At 44.9% G+C, this 24714-nt stretch overlaps 1 protein-coding gene across 2 annotated transcripts in view; it reads right to left on the reverse strand.

The window, feature by feature from the left end:
* ift43 (intraflagellar transport 43 homolog (Chlamydomonas)) overlaps positions 1-24714 on the reverse strand; it is a 74180-nt gene that overhangs the window by 45438 nt on the left and 4028 nt on the right. The gene's annotated exons all lie outside the window — the stretch shown is intronic.

The raw sequence follows: 24714 nt of genomic DNA on the forward strand, positions 1-24714 counted from the left end.
TGCAAATGTAGTGTTACAGGGATAGCTAGGGTGTACAGAAAGATCAACTTAATATAAGGTAGGTCCATTCAAAAGTCTGATGGCAGCAGGGAAGAAGCTGTTCTTGAGTCAGCTGGTATGTGAATTGACTTCAGTATCTTTTGCCCAACATAAAAAGATGGAAGAATGCATGATCAAGCTGCATGGGGTCCTTAATTATGCTGGCTCCTTTCCTGAGGCAGCAGTAAGTGTAGACAGAGTCAATGGACGGGAGGCTGATTTGTGTGATGGACTGGGCAACATTCATAATCCTTAGTAGTATCTTGCAGTTTTTGTCAGAGCAGGAGCCATACCAAGCTGTGATACATCCGGCAAGAATGCTTTCTGTGGTGTAAAAATTGGTGAGAATCATAGCAGACATGCCAAATTTCCTTAGCCTCCTGAAATATAGTGGCATTTGTGGGTTTTTTTAACTATAGCATCAATGTGGAGGGGCCAGGACAGGTTGTTGATGGTCTGGACACCTAGCATTTTGAAGATATCGATTCCATTTCATCCTGTAGACAGAGGTATGTCCTCCACTATGCTTCCTGAACACAATGACAATCGCCTTCATTTTACTGACATTAAGGCAGAGATTATTATCATCGCACCAGTTCACCAGATTCTCTCTCTTTCCTGTACTCTGTCTCGTTGTGCGAGATCCGACCCACTACAGTCACCAACAAACTTGAAAATCGAATTGGAGGAGAATTTCACCAGTGATAGGTGTATAAGGAGCATAGGAGGGAGCTGAAGACACAGCCTTGCGGGGCACTGGTGTTGAAGGTGATCATGGAGGAGGTGTCATTGCCCATCCTTCCTGACTGCGATCTGTGGATTAGAACTCTAGAATCCAGTCACAGAGGGAGAAGCCAAGCACCAGGCCACGGAGTTTGGAGGTGGAGGGAAGGAAATCTGCCATCCTTACCTGGTCTGGCCAACATGTGACTCCAGAGCCACACAGTGTGGTTGACTTTTACATGTCCTCCGAAATGGTCGAGCAAGCCACTCAGTTCAGGGGCAATGAGGGAAGGGCAATAAATGGTGGCCGGCCAGTGACCCCCACCTCCTATAAATGAACTTTAAAAAAAATTATAAAAACTCTTTTAAAATTGCTTAGCTTCTGTTATGAGATGCTGTCTTTCCCAGGAGTAGCTGTAACCAGAGTCCACGCATTAATCCTTTAAGTCATGATGTGGAGATGTTAGTGTTGGACTTGTATTTGATTTTTTTATTTTGATTTTTATTTGATTTGATGTATTAAGTAGTTTCTTGTGTGCTAAACAGACAAAACATACTGTTCATAGAGAAGGAAACGAGAGAGTGCAGAATGTAGTGTTACAGTCATAGCTAGGGTGTAGAGAAAGATCAACTTAATGCAAAGTAATTCCATTCAAAAGTCTGACAATAGCAAGGAAGAAGCTGTTCTTGAGTCAGTTGGTGTGTGACCTCAGGCTTTTGTATCATTTTCCCAACAGAAGAAAGTGGAAGAGAGAATATCCAGAGTATCCAGAGTGCATGGGGTCCTTAATTATGTTGGCTGCTTTGCCAAGACATCAGGAAGTGTAGACAGTGCCAATGGATGGAAGGCTGGTTTGCGTGCTGGATTGGGCTACATTCACAACCTCTTATAGTTCCTTGTGGCCTTGGACACAGCAGCAGCCACACCAAGCTGTGATACAACCAGAAAGAATGCTTTCTATGGTGCATCTGTAAAAGTTGGTGAGAGTCAACTGAGAGTCAAAATTTGACACGCCAAATTTCCTCAGTCTTCTGAGTAAGTAAAGGCATTTTTTGGCTTTCTTAACTATAGTTTTGGCGTGGGGCGACCAGGACAGGTTATTGGTGATCTGGACACCTAAAAACCTGAAGCACTCGACCCTTTCTACTTCATCCTTAACCCTTTAAGGCAAAGTTAATTTTAAAAAACATGACTTCTTCTGGAATGTTCTTAGTCCTTGAAGGTGAATCGTTTTTGTGATCGAAGTGTGGGTGTCAACATTGAGACGAGGAGTGAGCTGGACATAGACACAAACTCTCGCTCTTGTACAGTCTCATCATCATTTTTATTAATTTCTCTTTTATTTTAAATCTCAGGTTTCTTTGACCTTGCTTTATTTTTGCTCAGCAAGTTGTTTCTTTTCTTCAAACTCAACTTATTTCTTGATTTTTTTGTATGTTTCAGAAATTCACTCATCATCCCGAAATGAAATAGAAACATGGCCCACGCACCACTCACTTCAGAAGTTGCATGCTCACTTTTCATTTGTGCATACTAATTGAAGGTTCTTTGTGCTTTTGCAATGTTAATAAAGGTCTTGATATGAATTATTATATGTAAAGTAATGAAGATTTTTAAAATGCTCAAGAAGCTTCAACGAAACTAAATTAAATGCAATTTTATCAGTTTAGTGTAGTCCTTACCCTTGCTTTTCCTTGCTGCGTTTTCCAATGTCATGCATTTTCCTACTTTATACTGCACAGGCTTCTCAGGGAGGAACAGAGAATTGTCATATGTGTGAAACTACTTGTTCGCACAGAGACATACTGTCGCTGAGAGCATTGCAAAGCAATTTTCTTCCATCAGTGAAATTTCACTGACAAGAACAGCCATTCAGTTCAGAATTCAGGCCCCATCATCTCACTCAGTAACTTCATGTGCACTCTGCAGATTTTATAACCTTGATGTCCACAATTTTGCTTCATTGGGAAAGGTTTCCTCATGCTTTTTTTGAAATCATTGCTGGTCTTCCCTGATGTGTGATAAACACCAATTCCACAGCAAAAAGCACAGACAGCAGTGTTTTGTTTGAATAAACCAACTGTCCAACAGGGTAAAACAAACAGACAGCAAACTTCCCTCTCTTAGGCACTAACATTTTGTCAAATGCACTCTTCAAATTACTGCAAAAGAAATCATGATCCATACCCCAATGAGTATCATTGTGTGTGGGACCTGTACCCCAGTGAGAGTCAGTGTGTGTGGGACCCGTACCCCAGTGAGAGTCAGTGTGTGTGGGACCCATACCCCCGTGAGAGTCAGTGTGTGTGGGACCCGTACCCCAGTGACAGTCAGTGTGTGTGGGACCTGTACCCCAGTGAGAGTCAGTGTGTGTGGGACCCGTACCCCAGTGAGAGTCAGTGTGTCTGGGACCCATACCCCAGTGAGAGTCAGTGTGTGTGGGACCCATACCCCAGTGAGAGTCAGTGTGTGTGTGACCTGTACCCCAGTGAGAGTCAGTGTGTGTGGGACCCATACCCCAGTGAGAGTCAGTGTGTGAGGGACCTGTACCCCAGTGACAGTCAGTGTGTGTGGGACCTGTACCCCAGTGAGAGTCAGTGTGTGTGGGACCCGTACCCCCGTGAGAGTCAGTGTGTGTGGGACCCATACCCCAGTGAGAGTCAGTGTATGTGGGACCCGTACCCCAGTGAGAGTCAGTGTGTATGGGACCCGTACCCCAGTGAGAGTCAGTGTGTGTGGGACCCGTACCCCAGTGAGAGTCAGTGTGTGTGGGACCCGTACCCCAGTGAGAGTCAGTGTGTGTGGGACCCGTATCCCCGTGAGAGTCAGTGTGTGTGTGGAACCTGTAATCCAGTGAGAGTCAGTGTGTGTGGGACCCGTACCCCAGTGAGAGTCAGTGTGTGTGGGACCCGTACCCCAGTGAGAGTCAGTGTGTGTGGGACCCGTACCCCAGTGAGAGTCAGTGTGTGTGGGACCCGTACCCCAGTGAGAGTCAGTGTGTGTGGGACCCGTACCTCAGTGACAGTCAGTGTGTATGGGACCCATACCCCAGTGAGAGTCAGTGTGTGTGGGACCCATACCCCCGTGAGAGTCAGTGTGTGTGGGACCCGTACCTCAGTGACAGTCAGTGTGTATGGGACCCATACCCCCGTGAGAGTCAGTGTGTGTGGGACCTGTACCCCAGTGAGAGTCAGTGTGTGTGGGACCCGTATCCCAGTGAGAGGCGGTGTGTGTGGGACCTGTACCCCAGTGAGAGTCAGTGTGTGTGGGACCCGTATCCCAGTGAGAGTCAGTGTGTGTGGGACCTGTAGCCCAGTGAGAGTCAGTGTGCGTGGGACCCATACCCCCGTGAGAGTCAGTGTGTGTGGAACCCGTATCCCAGTGAGAGTCAGTGTGTGTGAGAGCCGTACCCCAGTGAGAGTCAGTGTGTGTGGGATCCGTACCCCAGTGAGAGTCAGTGTGTGTGGGACCCGTACCCCAGTCAGAATCAATGTGTGTGGAACCCATACCCCAGTGAGAGTCAGTGTGTGTGGGACCCGTACCCCAGTCAGAATCAATGTGTGTGGAACCCGTACCCCAGTGAGAGTCAGTGTGTGAGGAACCCGTACCCCAGTGACAGCCAGTGTGTGGGACCCATACCCCAGTGAGAGTCAGTGTGTGGGACCGATACCCCCGTGAGAGTCAGTGTGTGTGGGACCCATACCCCAGTGAGAGTCAGTGTGTGTGGGACCCGTACCCCAGTGAGAGTCAGTGTGTGTGGGACCCGTACCCCAGTGACAGCCAGTGTGTGGGACCCATACCCCAGTGAGAGTCAGTGTGTGGGACCGATACCCCCGTGAGAGTCAGTGTGTGTGGAACCCGTACCCCAGTGAGAGTCAGTGTGTGAGGAACCCATGCCCCAGTGAGAGTCAGTGTGTGTGGGACCCGTACCCCAGTGAGAGTCAGAGTGTGTGGGACCCGTACCCCAGTGAGAGTCAGTGTGTGAGGGACCCATACCCCAGTGAGAGTCAGTGTGTGTGGGACCCGTACCCCAGTGACAGTCAGTGTGTGTGGGACCCATACCCCCGTGAGAGTCAGTGTGTGAGGAACCCATACCCCAGTGAGTGTCAGAGTGTGTGGGACACGTACCCCAGTGAGAGTCAGAGTGTGTGGGACCCATACCCCAGTGAGAGTCAGTGTGTGAGGGACCCATACCCCAGTGAGAGTCAGTGTGTGTGGGACCCGTACCCCAGTGACAGTCAGTGTGTGTGGGACCCATACCCCCGTGAGAGTCAGTGTGTGAGGAACCCATACCCCAGTGAGAGTCAGTGTGTGGGACCGATACCCCCGTGAGAGTCAGTGTGTATGGGACCTGTACCCCAGTGAGAGTCAGAGTGTGTGGGACCCGTACCCCAGTGAGAGTCAGTGTGTGTGGGACCCGTACCTCAGTGAGAGTCAGTGTGTGTGTGGAACCTGTAATCCAGTGATTGTTAAAAGCAGAAATGTCTAAGTTGGAAGGATGTACTGGCCTTGGAAAGGGTCCACAGAAGGTTCACAAGAATGATCCCTGGAATGAAGAGTTTGTCGAATGAGGAACGGTTGAGGACTGTAATCATTGGAGTTTAGAAGGACGGGGGAGAATCTTACTGAAACTTACAGGATACTGAGAGGCCTGGATAGAGTGGACATGGAGAGGACATTTCCACTAACAGGAAAAACTAGAACCAGAGGGCACAATTTCAGGCTATTGCAACAATCCTTTAAAACAGAGAGGAGGAGGAATTTCTTCAGCCAGAGAGTGGGGAATCTGTGGAACTCTTTGCTGCAAAAGACTGTGGAAGCCAGGTCATTGAGTCTCTTTAAGACAGAAATAAATTCTTTATTAATAAGGGGATCAGGTGTTATATCAGCCAAGATTGAATGGTGGAGCAGACTCAATGGGTTGAGCGGCCTAATTCTGCTCCTATGTCTTATGGTCTAACATGTGGCTATGTAAAGATTTAATATTTTGGTTTTACAGAAGGGGACACTCTTGATTCAATAAACGTTTGATTTGCCTCAACTTAATTGTCAAAAATAAATTTCTGAGGAATGCTGAGAGATCACATTGCTTAAAATAAGAGATGACTAATTGGAGTGTGGGAAAAAGGCTGTCTGGGAGGCTGAGGGCACATTCTCTTCCCGGGAATCTGTGAGCCTGGCACAGATACAACAAGAATTAATCCACCCTTAGCCTGTCCAAAGATAGGCTCTCCCGCAAAAGGGGCCGGATCACTGCATTATACTTCATTCAGTCACAGCGAGAAGGCAATGCTGCTTCAAAACAGTCACCGCAGCGCAGATACACACAGCAACAGGGTATTTTATGTCCAGGGGTTTGTGGGTGTCTGCTGTATGTACTCACATCTATATGGTATCATGACCCTAATTTCCTCCTGTTACAAGAGTGAAATATTGTGTAAGACACACTAACTTATCTCTTATATTGAATATTAACAGCTCTTTGCGTTTCTAGCTGTCAGCAGTGGCTCAGTTGGTAAGACTCTTGCCTCTGAATCAGAAGGTTGTGAGAGCGTAGGGAACCAATTGCTTTCTCCATGGCAATACCTCAGCCAATCAGATCCAACTTGCCAATCACTCAGCACCTTCCTCCTGACGCATAAATTGTTATGATTGTTTGAAATTTGGCATTCATGTGTTTGTCCTGATGCATATGAAAATACCAATAAGGTCCATTCAGTCTCTCGCGCCTACCCCGCCATTCAATAAGGTAGGAGAGTTCCAAAGATTCACAACCCTCAGAGAGACAGAATTTCTCATCTCCACCTTAACTGGGAGACCCTTTATTGCTAAACTGTATCTCCTGGTTCTAGATTCTCCTATAAGAAGAAACATCCTCTCAGCATCTACCCTGTCAAGTCCCCCCAGGATCTTATATATTTTAATAAGATAACCTCTCTGATCTCCAATGAATACTGGATCAATCTGTTCAAACATTTCTCACAATATAACTCCCTTCCCATGGATCAGTCAAATGAACTTCCTCTGAACTGCTTCCAATGTATTTACAATCCTCTTCATTAAGGAGCATAAAACTGTACACAATACTCCAGATGTGCTCTCATCAAAGCCCTCATAACTATGGCAAACCATCTTTACTTTTATATTCAATTTATCTTTCTAATCACTTGTTGTATCAGCATATTAACATTTCCTGATTCATGAATCAAGCATTGCAATGTTCTAACGATGTTGAGGGGGTTGTGGGTTTTAAACAAAAAAAATGTGGTTTGTGCACATAGATTCAAAATAACAACAACATGGTTTATTGAGAAGCTGTTCCCTGTAAAGAGTAGAAAATGAAGCTAAACAGGAACCTTTAAACACCCCAATGACATCACCATTAAATCATGTGACTATCTCTTAAAACAGCTGTGCAACCACTTAAATCTACAACATCCCTCCCTCTTTACTTCTGTGGTCATATCAACAAATTACTACCATATTACACATAGAGTAATACACTAGACAGAGTACGATGCAGCATTAATTATTATATACAGCCAGTAAGAAAGTTGATCATGAGGATATCTTTGGTTGTATACGGCATTCCAGAATTTGGCTATCCATGACCCAAATGTATGATTTGGAACTTCAGTAGACATTTCTTCTCTTGGAGCTGGGTCTGTATCATTTTCACTCATGTAGTAGCAGCGACAAAATCAAAGGCAACTCACAGTTAACTAAGTTTTCCGTAACAGTATTCACAACACTCAAGACTGAAGAAATTGGTATTTCTAGAAATGATTCTGAGAAATCATTTTGAGATGAAAATAATTGGTCAGCATGGTGTGGAGTGTGCAGTTTTGCACACAAAACTGTGTGCAGTTTTGGTCGCTGCACTTACGCAAGGATATTTTGGCCTTGGAGGGAGTGCAGAGGAGGTTTACTCGGCTGATACTGGAGTTGAGGGGGTTGAACTATGAGGAGAGGCTGAAAAAACTAGGCTTGTACTCGTTAGAGTTTAGAAGAATGAGGGGAGATCTCATTGAGACATATCAGATGATGAATGGGATGGATAGGATAGAGGTGGAGAGGCTCTTCCCGCTCAGAAAGGACAGTAGGACTAGAGGGCACAGCCTCAAGATAAGGGGGGGGGGGGGGGGGGGGGGCGGTTTAGAACGGAGTTGAGGAGGAACTTCTTCACTCAAAGTATGGTGAATCTCTGGAATTCTCTGCCCGTTGAAGTGGTGGAGGCTGCCTTGCTAAATATTTTGAAGACGCGGGTTGATAGGTTTTTGATAGGCAAGGGGATTAAGGGTTATGGGGAGAGGGCGGGAATGTGGAACTGAGCAGCGACAGATCAGCCATGATCTTATTGAGTGGCGGGGCAGGCTCGAGGGGCTAGATGGCCTACTCCTGCTCCTATTTCTTATGTACTTATGGTCAAACTAGTCCATTTTCAGTCCGAACTGTTCAAGAAATTGGACCTGTTTTTGTTAAAACTATGGTTGGCATCCATTTCTCTCCTGTGGCATAATTACACACTAACATCTAACAACCTGAGAATGTTATTGAATCTCTACTATCTCTGAAGTTTCTTGCAGTAATAACAAATGTAACGCAGTTGTCAGGTTTCTCTTTAACAACTGTAATGCAGGTGAACTTTAGGTAGTCGCATGAGTTTCGATAAGTTGCCAAAAAGTTATTCACACAACTTGATAACGAACCTTGCTCTCTTGAAGCTTTTAAAGAGTGCTTCAAAGATTGTATGAATCTTTCAGCTAAAGCATTGGTTGATGGATGGTGATGGTAAAATGCAGGTTTTATATACCGAATACAATTTACTTTGAGATCATCTTTAAAGTCTTATGAAGTAAACTGTGAACCATTATCACCAACAATCTACTCTGGATTATGAAATCTCGCAAACGTTTTGTCAAATTTTTCAATCGTTTGTTCAGTTGTAGTAGGTCTGACAATCAGAATTTCTGGCCATTTTGACCGTGCATCAATTACGACAAAGAACGTGTAACTCTCACAGACCGAAAAAAATCTACATGCAATCATTACCATGGCATTTGAAGCCACTCAAGGGTGTAAAGGAAACATCAGTGGTGTATTTATTCATGCACAGATCAACACTGTCCCATTTTTTTCTTCAATCTGAGCATCCAGACCCAGCCACCAAAAAGAACTTTATGCTAATTCCTTCATCCGGGCTATACCAGGATGTCCTTCATGTAGGAATGATCACTTGGATTCCCTACAATAGACACCCACCTTAAATAGACAACTCAAGCTTTATTGACACACTGGTTTTAAATCAGGATGCACTCGATGTGTTCCAGCTATCATTCCTTTCAGTACCGTATCTGTTATGAGATCATTACTGGTATGTCTCTGGATTTGAGAAGTTGTCACAGACAAATGGTCTACTAATGAAAAAAAAGGATATTAGCGAAACTGGTTGGTGGCACCTGCTCAATAGGTAAAGGTAAGTATGACAATACATCAGCATTAGCATGGCACTCTGATTGATGATACTTTATAGTATGAGTATGCAGATAAGATCAGTGACCAACTTTACAATCAGCAAGCACGTTGGAAATAGTGACCACAATTCGGTGTCCTTCATTATTGCAATGGAGAGGGATAGGGTCACACGGCAGGACAAGGTTTATAATTGGGGCAGTGGTAATTATGATGCGATTAGCAAGAATTAGGGAGCATAAGATGGGAACAGAAAATGTCAGTTATGTGCACAAACAAAAAATGGAGCTTTGTCAAGGAACAAATACTGCGTGTCCTTGATAAGTATGTCCCTGGTAGGCAGTGAGGAAACGGCCGAGTGAGGGAACCATGGTTCACAAAGGAGGTTGAATGTCTTGTCAAGAGCAAAGGGGAAGCGTATGTAAGGCTGAAAAAATAAGGTTGAGTTGGGTCGCTTGTGGGTTACAAGGTAGCAAGGAATGAGTTAAAGAAAGGGCTTAGGAGAGCCAGGAGGGGACATGAGAAGTCCTTGGCGGGCCGGATAAAAGAAAACCTCAAGGCTTTTTACTCTTACGTGAGAAATAAAAGAATGCTCAAGGTGAGGTTAGGGTCAGTCAAGGATAGTAGTGGGAACTTGTGCAAGGAGTCAGAAGAGATAGGTGAGGCATTGAGTGAATACTTTTCTTCAGTGTTCACTAAGGAGAGGGGCCATGTTTTTGAGGATGAGAGTGTGATACAGGCTGATAGGATGGAGGAGGTAGATGTTCTGAGGGAAGATGGATTAGCAATTTTGAAAAACTTGAGGGTCAATAAGTCCCCTGGGCCAGATGGGATACATCCTAGGATACTTTGGGAGGCAAGGGATGAGATTGTGGATCCTTTAGCTTTGACCTTTGGGTCCTCACTGTCCACGGGGATTGTGATGTAGAGATGCCGGCACTGGACTGGGGTAAACACAGTAAGAAGTGTCACAACACCAGGTTAGAGTCCAACTAGTTTATCTGATAGAATCCCACAAGCTTTTGGAAACGGTGTTCCTTTGTCAGGTGTGTGGAAGGTTCTGATCAGAGAAGAGCATATAAAGTAAAAGCTTGATGTCTGTGTTGATATGCGCAATCTTCTTGGAGATCCTCTCCACTTGGATCTGGTAGTTTGCGGTGTCGATGGTAGTCATGATGTAGAGATGCCAGCGTTGGACTGGGGTAAACACAGTAAGAAGTCTCACAACACCAGGTTAGAGTCTAACCAGTTTATTTGATAGTAATCCCACAAGATTTCGGAAACAGTGTTCCTTTGTCACGGGGATTGTGCTAGAGGACTGGAGAGTGGCAAATGTTGTTCCTGTCTTCAAGAAAGGCAATAGGAATGACTTTGGTAATTATAGGCCAGTTAGTCTTACTTTGGTGGTCGGTAAGTTAATGGAAAGGATCCTGAGAGATAGGATTTATGACCATTTGGAAAGATACAGTTTAATCCAGGATAGTCGGTACAGTTTCGTGAGGGGTAAGTCCTGCCTCACAAATTTGATTGAATTCTTTAAGGAGGTAACAAAGTGTGTAGGCAAAGGTAGAGCAGTTGATGTCGTATACATGGATTTTAGAAAGGCGTTTGATAAGGTTCCCCATGGTAGGTTCATGAAGAAGGTAAGGAGTTGTGAGATAGAAGGAAATTTGGCTGATTGGATAAGTAACTGGCTGTATCATAGAAGACAGAGGGTGGTGGTCGAGGGAGAATTTTCAGACTGGAGGCCAGTTACCAGCGGTGTACCACAGGGATCAGTGCTGGGTCCTCTGCTATTTGTGATTTTTATCAATGACTTGGAAGAGGGGGCTGAAGGGTGGGTTAGTAAATTTGCTGACGACACCAAGATTGTGGAGTAGTGAATGAGGTGGAGGGCTCTTGTAGGTTGCAAAGAGACATTGATAGGATGCAGAACTGGGCCGAAAAGTGGCAGATGGAGTTTAACCCTGATAAGTGCGAGATGATTCATTTTGGTAGGACAAACTTGAATGCGGATTACAGGGTCAACTGCAGAGTTCTGAGGAATGTGAAGGAACACAGAGATCTTGGGGTTCATATCCACAGATCTCTGAAGGTTGCCACTCAAGTGGATAGATCCGTAAAGAAGGCTTATAGTGTGTTAGCGTTTATTAACAGGGGGTTTGAGTTTAAGAGCTGTGGAGTTATGCTGTAACTATACCGGACGTTGGTGAGACCACATTTGGAATATTGTATGCAGTTCTGGTCACCTCACTATAAGAAGGATGTGGAAGCATTGGAGAGAGTGCAGAGGAGATTTACCAGGATGCTGCCTGGTTTGGAGGGTGGGTCTTATGAGGAAAAGTTGAGGGAGCTGGGGCTTTTCTCTAGAGCGGAGGAGGGTGAGAGGTGTCCTAATAGAACATAGAACATAGAACACTACAGCACAAACAGGCCCTTCGGCCCACGAGTTGCGCCGATCACATCAACACCTACCAATCTATAGACCTATCTACAACCCCCAATCCCATTAAACCCCATATACTCATCCAGAAGTCTTTTAAAAGACCCCAGCGAGTTCACCTCCATCACCACTGACGGCAGCCGATTCCATTCACTCACCACCCTCTGAGTGAAAAACTTACCCCTAACATCACTTCTGTACTTTCCTCCCTGCACCTTAAATCTGTGTCCTCTCGTAGCGACCATTTCAACCCGGGGTTCAATAGAGGTTTATAAGATGATGAGGGGGATAGATAGAGTGGATGTGCAGAGACTATTTCCTCAGGTGGATGTAGCTGTTACTCGGGGACATAACTATAAGGTTCATGGTAGGAGATATAGGAGGGATGTCCCAGGTAGATTCTTCACTCAGAGAGTGGTTGGGGTGTGGAATACACTGCCTGCTGTGATAGTGGAGTCGGACACTTTAGGAACTTTCAAACGGTTATTGGTTAGGCACATGGAGCACACCAGAATGATAGGGAATGGGATAGCTTGATCTTGGGTTTGGACATAGTTCGGCAAAACATTGAGGGCTGAAGGGCCTATACTGTGCTGTACAGTTCTATGTTTCTGTGTAGCTAATGAAGGTATGCCTTTATATGGCTCAAAAATAGTAATTGAAGGTTGATGATCAGTCAGTGACGTGAAATGATGACCTTATAAATAATGAGGAAACAATTATATGCCAAAAGTTATACCTGATGCTTTTTTTTCCTCGCTGAGCATAGTTCCAATGTTCCTATGTAAATTATTCAAACCTTCCTATTCACTGGACCCTGTATTAATATCATCCAGGTAACATTGTACACCAGAGAGACCACTAAAAATCTGATCCATCAATCTTTGGAATAGGGCTGGTATGGATGTTATTCCAAAAGACTATCTTTTTATAATGAGAAAGACCTTTATGAGTAACGATGGTAAGCAATGGTTGAGAATTGGGAACCAAATTTATCTGCAAATATGTTTGTGAAAGATCAACCTTGCTGAATTTTTGCTCATCTGATAACCCAGCAAACAAATCTTTAATTAAAGGAAGTGGATATTGATCAGCACACAACAATGGAATAAGGGTTGTGTTAAAATTAGCACAAATACGAACCGAACCATCTGGTCATCTCAGGAATTGAAGGTACACTAGCACCACTATCAACTTCCATCCTAATAGGCTGTCCACTTTAATTTTGGAATCACCCAGAATCTATGTGATTCACCTTGTATGCTTAGGACTGTCGGTTAAAGCTCTTCATCACATCATTGGACATTCTCTTCTTCCCAGTCATAACTCTTTTCTTCCCTGTTGCAAATTCTTTGTGTAGAATCAACTTGTTTTCTCCTTAAAGGTACTCAGATTCTTCTTCTGAATATTCTTCCCAAGGGAAGCTGGTCTAGTCCACCAAGCTTTCGCAATGTGACACATATTGCCACAATTCTTGCATTGACTATCCTTGCTGTAGCATTCACTCATTGAATGGCCCATTTTGGCACACCTGTAATATGTTTATTTCTGCTTTAACTTCTTACGGGGAGTTTCCGACTTGTGAATATTCGTTCCTGCACCAAATTGTGAAGCCTCTTTAGCAGTGTCGATTATTTCCATCGTCACTATAATTTCTAGTGCTATCTTTAAAGTCAAAGCATGTCTAGTAAGTGACCTTCATTAGGTAGCCTCAATTTGGAGACCACAAACTAAACGATTTCTAAGAGCATCCTCCAATAACTCACCAAATTTTTAAGGTTGCTACGAACTAAGCAATGCTTTCAACTTCTATTTGATTCTTTCTGTGAAACATGAACCGCTCCACGATGATCAATGACGATGAAGAGTAAAGCTCCTTAAGGATCCTTGTCAAGTCATCATTGGTTTTGGTTCCGGCTTTGCTGGATGAAGCAAACTCTGGAGCAAATTAAAGGTTTTACTTCCTATTAAACTGAGAAAAGTTGATACAAACAATTTGTTTGCAATTTTATTGACTTGTATACAGTACTGAAAATGCTTGGCAAAGGAACTCCATGATTCATAGAGTCAGAGAGTTTACAGCATGGAAACAGGCCCTTCAGCCCAACTTCTCCATGCAGCCCTTTTTTTAACCACTAAGCTAGTCCCAATTACCTGCGTTTGGCCCATACCTCTCTATACCCATCTTATTTATGTAGCTATCTAAACGCTTTCTAAAAAACAAAATTGTACTCGCCTCTACTACTACCTCTGGCAGCTCACCCAGACACTCACCACCCTCTGTGTAAAAAAAATTGTCTGTCTGGACACTTTTGTAACATTTTCTTCATTGAAAGTACCCATGAATCCTAACTGACCTGCCATTTCTAGCAATGCAAGACAGTTCAGTATTCTTTTTACCAGTAATTCCCAGTACTTCCTTTATAATCTGGAGACAGTTTTTGATTTTTTTTTAGTTTTACATGGCCCCAGCTGTACAAACATCCACTCTTTTCAAATCTGCCAGATGTTTCCTGGAATCTCGCCCTTCTCTGATCAGAAAATCCCCCTCCTTTAGAACCATTTAGAGAGTTTGCCACCCTTTTTTAACTTCCGCTCTATTGCTATACACTGACATGCATGGACCCTGCAGCTTAGGCAAGTCCACTCAATTTTCTTCCTTGGTAAGAAACACAATATTATTTTCCCTTTTCTTTGGTTTTACTTGGTCTCCCCACACTGGCACTTCCTGTTGTTGATTTTCTCCAGCCTTCTAATATTCAAAGTTAGGATCTGTTCTTGATGAAACAGAATGTTGTCACATTCAGTTTTCTTTTTGTAATGGCCTAACTATTTTAGGGTTGTGAGTTTTAAACAAAAAGAAAAGATGTAGTTTACATGTGCAGATTCAAAACAAAAAGGTTTATTGAGAAGTCATTGCCTGTACAGAGTGGAAATCTAACTTAACAGGTGCCTGTGAAACATCCAGAGGCATCACCATTAAATCATGTGACAAGCTCTTAAAGCAATCATACAACCACTTAAATATATAACAAACACCCAGACCCCTCTGTGCCTCAGAATTCATAGAATCCTACAGTGCAAAAGGAGGCCATTGGGCCCAGCATGTCTGCATGAACCACAATCCCATACAAGCCCTATCCCCAGGCATTACCCCAGCTAATCTCCCTGACACTAAGGGGCAATTATTAGCATGGCCAATCCACCTAACCCACACATCTTTGGACTGTGGGAGGAAACCGGAGCACCTGGAAGAAACCCATGCAGACCTGGGGAATATGTGCAAACTCCACACAGAGAGTGATCCAAAGCTGAAATTGAACCCAGGTCCCTGGCGCTGTGCGGCAACAGTGCTAGCCACCGTACCACCATGCTATCCCCTGCAATCTCTGCAATTTCTCTCTGCTTAAACAATATGCTGTTTTTCTATCCTTCCTGCTAAAGTAGACAAGTTCACATTTTCTCACATTCTAATCCATCTGCCAAACATTTGTCCTCTCTCTTAACCAATCTGTACACCTGCAGATTCCTTATGCCCTCTCCATTATTTACTTTCCTACCTGTCTTTGTATCATTAGTAAATTTAGCAACTTTACATTCCATTTCTTTATTCAAGTCATTGATTTAAATTGTAATGGGATGAGGTAGCTGCACTGTGGCACTCTATTCACCACATCTTGCCAAACTGAAAAAGAGCCACTTATCCGTACTCTTACCTTCCTGTCAGCTGCCAATTCTCTATCCATAGCAATATGTTCCACCCAATGCCAACAGCACTTCGCAACCTTTGACGTGCACCTTGTCAAATGTATTTTGGAAATCTAAGTATAGCAGATCCACCTGTTCCCATCTATCCATGTTGCTTGTTACTTCCTAAAGGAACTCCAATAAATTAATCACAGTCCAAATATGTGCAGGTTAGATTAATTGGCCTTTTGTGTCAGGGGACTAGCAGAATAAAATACATGAGGTTTTGGGGATTGAGTGTGACTGTTGTTGGTACAGACTCGATGGGCCAAATGGCCTCCTTCTGCTCTGTAGGGATTCTACGATGACTTCTTTTTCACAAAACAATGTTGCCTCTGTCCGATTGCATTTAGATTTTCTAAACTCCCCACAAAAATTCTTTAATAGATTCATTGATGGGTGCAAGACAGAAAGATTTTGGCAACACGTTTCTCTTTTCAAAAAGATTTATGGGTTTAAATTTATAAGTTTTTATTTATGAGTATTTATGAGTTTAAAAATTTATGGGTTCAATCCCTATTCTGGACACTTGTACTCCTAATTCTAGGTTGACACTCTAGCACATTACTGAGGCAGCTATTCACCATCAAAAACCAAGACTACATTTGCCATCTCGGGTAGATTTTGAAACTAGAGTAATGGATATGATGGGGTTCCCCAGAGGTTGAAATTAGGACTACTGCTTCTTTTGATGCATATTAATTTCCTTAACTTGTATGTCCAGGCACAACTTCAAACTTTTGGTGCGCCAAGCTGCAGTACGACATCCATATCTCCCTTTCCTGCATGCCTTTTAAAATTGTCCCAGCCCCAGCTTCTTTAATCTTTCAGGTAACTGTTTACATCCCAGTAAACCTCCCCTGCACCTTCTCCAAGACATGGCCATCCTTTCTGAAGTCTGGTACAAATTTAAGATGATACAGAATCAGTCACATACTGGGCTCTAGGACACAAATTACATTTTGTCGACGACCCTCTCTATCAATCCTGAACCATCTACAACTGGTTATGTGCAGGCTGAAAATGTACTCCTGAACCAGGCAGTGGGAGAAGATGCTTACCCTATAGTGTTCTGGCAGCTCAGACCAGAGTCAAACATTTCTGCAATGCTTTTGGGAGAAAAGAAATGCATTTTATTTGGAGATAGGGTCACCAGGGCCTTGAGACACCCGGCTTTACCCGGGCACGTATCCTAATTTGGCATCGTCGATGCAACTACATATCTGGCATTCTTCAGCAGTCAATGACTCAAAACAGCTGACCAGAGACAAGCTCACAAGGACAGTTCACTTATTCTGTTATTTAAGAGCACAAGGCACCCATTTTTACCCTATATAGGTTGTAATGCAGAATAATAATGTTCCTAGTCATAACACATAAAGAGGCACACAGACTCTGATCTGAAACTTCCCTTCCTCACTTCAGGGCAGGAGGGACTCTGTACCCCAGTGAGAGTCGGCACCTTCAGGAGAGGAGGGGAACCCCGTACCCCAGTGAGAGTCGCACCTTCAGGAGAGGAGGGGGACCCTGTACCCCAGTGAGAGTCAGCACCTTCAGGAGAGGAGGGGGACCCTGTACCCCAGTGAGAGTCGGCACCTTCAGGAGAGGAGGGAGGCCCTGTACCCCAGTGAGAGTCAGCACCTTCAGGAGAGGAGGGGGACTCTGTACCCCAGTGAGAGTCGGCACCTTCAGGAGAGGAGGGGGACCCTGTACCCCAGTGAGAGTCAGCACCTTCAGGAGAGGAGGGGGACCCTGTACCCCAGTGAGAGTCGGCACCTTCAGGAGAGGAGGGAGGCCCTGTACCCCAGTGAGAGTCAGCACCTTCAGGACAGGAGGGGGACTCTGTACCCCAGTGAGAGTCAGCACCTTCAGGACAGGAGGGGACCCTGTACCCCAGTGAGAGTCAGCACCTTCAGGAGAGGAGGGAGACCCTGTACCCCAGTGAGAGTCAGCACCTTCAGGAGAGGAGGGAGGCCCTGTACCCCAGTGAGAGTCAGCACCTTCAGGAGAGGAGGGGGACTCTGTACCCCAGTGAGAGTCAGCACCTTCAGGACAGGAGGGGACCCTGTACCCCAGTGAGAGTCAGCACCTTCAGGAGAGGAGGGAGACCCTGTACCCCAGTGAGAGTCAGCACCTTCAGGGGAGGAGGGGACCCTGTACCCCAGTGAGAGTCAGCACCTTCAGGAGAGGAGGGGGACCCTGTACCCCAGTGAGAGTCAGCACCTTCAGGAGAGGAGGGAGACCCTGTACCCCAATGAGAATCAGCACCTTCAGGAGAGGAGGGAGACCCTGTACCCCAGTGAGAGTCAGTACCTTCAGGAGAGGAGGGGGACCCTGTACCCCAGTGAGAGTCAGCACCTTCAGGAGAGGAGGGAGGCCCTGTACCCCAGTGAGAGTCAGCACCTTCAGGAGAGGAGGGAGACCCTGTACCCCAGTGAGAGTCAGCACTTCAGGAGAGGAGGGGGACCCTGTACCCCAGTGAGAGTCAGCACCTTCAGGAGAGGAGGGGAACCCTGTACCCCAGTGAGAGTCAGCACCTTCAGGAGAGGAGGGGGACTCTGTACCCCAGTGAGAGTCAGCACCTTCAGGAGAGGAGGGAGACCCTGTACCCCAGTGAGAGTCAGCACTTCAGGAGAGGAGGGGGACCCTGTACCCCAGTGAGAGTCAGCACCTTCAGGAGAGGAGGGAGACCCTGTACCCCAGTGAGAGTCAGCACCTTCAGGAGAGGAGGGGACCCTGTACCCCTGTGAGAGTCGGCACCTTCAGGAGAGGAGGGAGACCCTGTACCCCAGTGAGAGTCAGCACCTTCAGGGGAGGAGGGGACCCTGTACCCCAGTGAGAGTCAGCACCTTCAGGAGAGGAGGGAGACCCTGTACCCCAGTGAGAGTCAGTACCTTCAGGAGAGGAGTGGGACCCTGTACCCCAGTGAGAGTCAGCACCTTCAGGAGAGGAGGGGAACCCTGTACCCCAGTGAGAGTCAGCACCTTCAGGAGAGGAGGGAGACCCTGTACCCCAGTGAGAGTCAGCACTTCAGGAGAGGGGGGGGACCCTGTACCCCAGTGAGAGTCAGCACCTTCAGGAGAGGAGGGGAACCCTGTACCCCAGTGAGAGTCAGCACCTTCAGGAGAGGAGGGGAACCCTGTACCCCAGTGAGAGTCACATGTAGGCCAGATTCTGTAAGGACCTCGGGTTTCCTTCCTCAAAGTTCATCAATGAACTGGTCGGGTTTTTAAGATGATCGAGAATTTCTTAATGAGTTTTATTGACGCTGGTGTTTATTTCTAGATTTTTAAGTAGAATTCAAATTCTCAAATTGTTATGTTGGCATTTGAACACATATCTCTGGATTAATAGCCAGTAATATAATGAGCACACTACCCACATCACCCAACATATTACACATATACAAACATACGGACTTGGAGCTGAAGAAGGTGATTCAGCCCATCGAGTCTGCTCCACCAAGATATGATGGCGGCTGATCTGATTGTGACCTTCAATCTACTTTCCTTTCTACTTTCTCCACCCTGTGACTCCATGTCAGTAAGAAGTCTCACAACATCAGGTTAAAGTCCAACAGGTTTATCTGGTAGCACAAGCTTTTGGAGTGTTGCTCCTTCTTCAGGTGAGTGAAGACTCTTTGCTGCCAATGATGGGGTGATGAAAATTTGGGATGTCTTATGTATGCCTCCATGGACTAAGGGTGCATGAAGAATCACGAGGTAAGCTTGGTCATTCGAACACTGGGAGATCCTTATTAGAAGTATGCACTGTTCCACAGTCAGATCTCAGACTGCCCAACTGTGTCCCCCACTGGGTGGAGATAATTGCTCAGGGGTCACCTGACCCCAAATCCCAACATACAATATATACATATATCACAACTCTCCCTCTTTAATCCAAAACCTCTCCAACCAAAACACATACAAACAAGGAATAAACATAAGTAAATATTTGTATATTTGCAAACCATCACAGTCCCCAACGTAACATCCCTTCAGACAGGTCACATGCACATAATGACTCTATCAGGGGGATAGCGGTTTTATGTCAGTTGGTTCCTTGTTTCAGGAACCTTCTCCAGAGTAGTCTCCCAGGATTCTGGAAGATCCTGCTATTCATCATGAGGATCCCTCTCTGATGGTACCAGAAAGCTGGTGCCACAAAGAACAAACAAAGATCAGTCCAGCACAGGAACTGGCCCTTCAGCCCTCCAAGTCTGTGCTGATCATGATGCTCTAACTAAAACAAAAACGTTCTGCCCTTACTCAGTCCATATCCCTGTCCCATCCAGATGCCTCTTAAATGTTGCTAATGTGCCTGCTTCCACAACCTCCTCTGGCAGCACGTTCCACTCACCCACCACTCTCTGCGTGAGAAACTTGCCCTGCATATCTCCCTTAAACTTTCCTCCCTCACCTTGAATTTGTGCCCCCTTGTAATTGACACTTCCACCCTTGGAAAAAGTTTTTGACTAACCACTTAGTCTATGGCCCTCAATTTTGTAGAGCTCTATCAGCTCTTCTCTCAGCCTCCATCTTTCCAGTGAAAACAATCCTAGTTTATTCAACCTCGCCTCATAGCCAACACCCTCAAGACCAGGCAACATCCTGATAAGCCTTCTTTGCACTCTTAGAGGCACGGGGGCACAATGCTTAGTAAGGCTGCCTCACAGCTCCAGGGACCCAGGTTGAATTCCAGTCTGTGTCACTGTCTGTGTGCAGTTTGCACTTTCTCCCCGTGTCTGCGTGGGTTTCCTCCGGGTGCTCCAGTTTCCTTCCAGTGTCCAAAGATGTTCAAGTTAGATGGATTGGCCCTGCTAAATTGACTCTCCTCTCATGGGGTTTAGCAGGGTAAGTAAGTTTTGGAGTAGGGCCTGTGTGGAATACACTTCGAAAGGAGTAATTTGACAAGAAAGTACTCAATGAATGATAGGACACTAAGAAGTTCTGTGGAAAACAACCTTGGTGTGTTTATCCACAGATCTTTGAAGGCGAAACGGTATGTTAGTAGGGTGGTGAAAAAGGCATATGGGACACATGCATTTATCAATCGAGTCATAGATTACAAAAGCAGGGAAGTCATGCTGGAGTTGTATAGAACTTTGGTGAAGCCACAGATGGAATACCGTGTGCAGTTCTGATCACCACATTATCAGAAGATGTGACTGCACTGGAGGGGGTGCAGAGGAGATTCACCAGAATGATACCTGGGAGGAACATCTGAGTTATGAAGCGAGTAGGCTTGGGTTGCTTTTGTTGGAGCAGAGAAGACTGAGGGGTGACCTGATCAGGTTATACAAGATTATGAGAATCATGGGCAGAGTGGATAAAGAGCGGCTATTCCCCCTAGTTGTAGTGTCATAGAACACAGAACAGTACAGCACAGTACAGGCCCTTCGGCCCTCAATGTTTTGCCGAGCTATGTCCAAACCCAAGATCGAGCTATCCCACTCCCTATCAGTCTGATGTTCTCCATGTACCTACCCAATAACCACTTGAAAGTTCCTAAAGTGTCTGACTCCACTATCACAGCAGGCAGTGCATTCCACTCTCTGGGTAAAGAATCTACCTCAGACATCCCTCCTGTATCTCCCACCACTTATAGTTATGCCCCCTAGTAACATCTACATCCACCCGAGGAAATAGTCTCTGAACGTCCACTCTATCAATCCCTCTCATCATCTTATAAACCTCTATTAAGTCGCCTCTCATCCTCCTCCGCTCCAAAGAGAAAAGCCCCAGCTCCCTTAACCTTTCCTCATAAGACCTACCCTCCAAACCAGGCAGCATCCTGGTAAATCTCCTCTGTTCTCTCTCCAATGCTTCCACATCCTTCTTATCATGAGGTGATCAGAACTGCATACAATATTCCAAATGTGGTCTCATAGGTTCAAGGTGAGGGGCAGGAGTTTTAGGGAGGTTGCGAAGAAAAACATTTTTACCCAGAGGGTGGTGACAGTCTGGAATGTGCTACCTGGGAGGATGGTTAAGGCGGGATGCCTCACATTCTTTAAAAAATATCTGGATGAGCACTTGGCACGAAATAGCATTTAGGGCTATGGATCAAGTGCTGTAGGGTGGGATTAGGTGGGAGTTCAAGTGTTTCTAATGTGTCAGTGCAGACTCGATGGGCAGAAGGGCCTCTTCTATGATTCTATGAACTCTACATTGACCATGGTGTAACCCTTCAATGCCCAATCTCCTCCGTGTAGGATCTTAAACTCACATCAGCTGGTTTTAAAGGAAGATGCTTCAGTTTTTGCTGGTATGTGGTCTTAGGAATTAAAGATACAGCAGCTCCAGTAACAACTTCTATCCTAATAGGTTGTCCATTTAACATTGGAATCACCCAGAATCTGTGTGATTCACCCTGTTATAATTCAGGTCAGAAACTCCAAAGTGCTTTATGAAGTCAGCCTGGATTGTAAGTTTTGCAATTTGAACTTGACAGGGTAAGCAAGAGATATTTCACTTTGGGTATGATTCAACTGACCCACTAGGGAGTTTTTATCAAACAAAGTTTATTTAAGAATACAGTTAACACGTATAGAAAGAAAATTTGCAGTAACTTTTACCAATTATAAACAAAAAAACCCATGATATTGTACAAATTTTAACAGCTAAACACTGTCCCAACCAAACAAATCCCATAAACGCAATTTTTGCACAGGTTTTTGCATAGAAAATACGAATGCTCATGTGATGCTGGAAGTTTGTTCTTTGCTTGAATGCTGCAATTCTCTTGATGCATACACAGACAAGCTTGGAGTCAGAACAACTTCCTAAGACACAGGGAGAGAGACTCTAGGCAAACCAACCACCAACAAGAGATTTCTTTTCCTACTCCAGGAAGGCAAAAAGCAATTCTTCCAGCGAGCCAGCAGAACTTCCAATATCAGGGAAAGAAAGAGAAACACTGCTTTTCTGTCCACCCACTCCCCCTAAACTAAAACAGCAGTTCAAAACTAAAAATGTAAGAGCTCTTGTTACCTGACCTGCCAACTAGTCTTCCTCCTAGGGTGATTTAGGAAATTGGATTAGGAATTGGCTGGCGGATAGGAGACAGAGGGTAGTGGTTGATGGTAAGTATTCGACATGGAGTTCAATTACGAGTGGTGTGCCTCAGGGATCTGTTTTGGGGCCACTGCTGTTTGTAATTTTTATAAATGATCTGGATGAGGGTATAGCTGGGTGGATTAGTAAATTTGCTGATGACACCAAAGTCGGAGGTGTGGTAGATAGTGAGGAAGGGTGTCTTAGTTTACAGGGAGACTTGGACAAGTTGCAGAGCTGGGCCGAGAGGTGGAGGATGGAGTTTAATGCGGAAAAGTGTGAGGTAATTCACTTTGGCAGGAATAATGGATGTGTAGAGTATAGGGCTAATGGTAGGACTCTGAATAGTGTGGATGAACAGAGGGATCTAGGTGTATGTGTACATAGATCCCTGAAATTTGGGAATCAAGTAGATAGGGTTGTTAGGAAGGCATACGGTGTCTTGGCATTTATTGGTAGGGGGATTGAATTTAAAGAGCCGCAGCGTCATGTTGCAACTGTACACAACTCTGGTGCGGCCGCACTTGGAGTATTGTGTGCAGTTCTGGTCCCCACATTACAGGAAGGATGTGGAGGCTTTGGAGAGGGTGCAGAGGAGGTTTACCAGGATGTTGCCTGGTATGGAGGGGAGGTCCTATGAGGAGAGACTGAGGGATTTGAGGTTGTTTTCATTAGAAAGAAGGCGGCTGCGAGGGGACATTATTGAAACATATAAGATGATTAGAGGTTTGGATAGGGTGGACAGTGATAGCCTTTTTCCTCGGATGAAGAAAGCTAGCACGAGGGGGCATAGCTTTAAATTAAGGGGTGGTAGTTATAGGACGGATGTCAGGGGTAGGTTCTTTACCCAGAGGGTGGTGAGGGATTGGAATGCTCTGCCTGCTGCAGTTGTAAATGCGCCTAGTTTGGGGGCGTTTAAGAGATCCGTGGATAGGTTTATGGATGGAAAGGGTTTGGTTTAGGTTAGTGGGTCATTGTTTTTTAACTGGTCGGCGCAACATCGTGGGCCGAAGGGCCTGTTCTGCGCTGTAATGTTCTATGTTCTAACAATGCAGAGTCATGAAACAAATCCCAAAAAGTATCTGCGGCCCAGAGTAAAAATAAACAAAACCCCATTTAAGCAACAATAAAAGGATGTCCAACAGACAGCCAGTGCCAAGTGAAATCAAAAGACCAGAAACTGCAAAGAAAATGATTTTTTTAGAAGTTCATAAAGGTACACTATCATCATATAGCCTGCATGGATAAGACAGTCAGTTAGAACTCTTCATCGTATTTCTGAACATTGCCTTCTTCATAATCACAATTCTTTTTTTCCATGTTGTAAATTCCTTGTGTAGAGTGCAACTTTGTTCTTCTTCTTGAAGATATCCAGAGTCTTCTTCTGAATATTCTTCTCAGGCGAAGCCAGTCTAGCCCAACAAGCTTTCCCAATGTGACCCATTTTACCTCAACTCTTACTGTGACTATCCTTGCTCCAACATTCACTCACTCCATAGACCATTTTGGCACATCTGTGACACGCTGCTTTCTGTTTTGAATTCTTACGAACAGTTCACAAATTGTGGATTGTGCACCAAATTGTGAAGCCTTTTTAGCAGCCGGTACCATTGACTCTGCAATTTCTACTGCTGTCTTTAAAGTCAAAGCATGTTCAGCAAATAATCTTCTTTGGATAACCTCATTTTGGAGACTACAACTAAACGATCACGAAGAGAATCTTCTAACGACTCACCAAATTCACAATGCTGTGCCAGCCTGAGCAATGTTTTTTCCTTCCACTTTATTCCTTCAATGAAATCTGAACTAATCAATGCTTGGCTTCAGAGAGCAATGCTCTTCAAGGTTCATTGTCAAGTCATTGTAAGTTTTGCTTCCTGGTCTTGTTGGATGAACCAAGCTCCTGAGCTATTTGAATATTTTACTTCCCACTGTACTGAGAAATGCTGGTACAAGCAATTTGTTTACAATTGTATTCCCTTGTAGAAAGCATTGAAAATGCTCGGCATAAGAACTCCATGATCAATTTTCTTCATTGAGAGAGTCCACGTGTTCTTATTTCTCTGCCATTTCTCTTCCAGTCACTAGCAACTCGAGAATGCTTAGTATAATTTTTTTACTGTCTTTTCAATATTCCCCTTTATAACCTGGAGACCGCTGACTTGATGTTTTTTCCCTAATGGCCACAGCCATACAGCAAAGCGTTCCTTCTTTACAAATATGCCAGACACACT

Source organism: Carcharhinus amblyrhynchos, chromosome 14 (genome assembly GCF_965287045.1).
Source record: "Carcharhinus amblyrhynchos chromosome 14, sCarAmb.v2.hapA, whole genome shotgun sequence".
Classification (NCBI taxonomy): domain Eukaryota; kingdom Metazoa; phylum Chordata; class Chondrichthyes; order Carcharhiniformes; family Carcharhinidae; genus Carcharhinus; species Carcharhinus amblyrhynchos.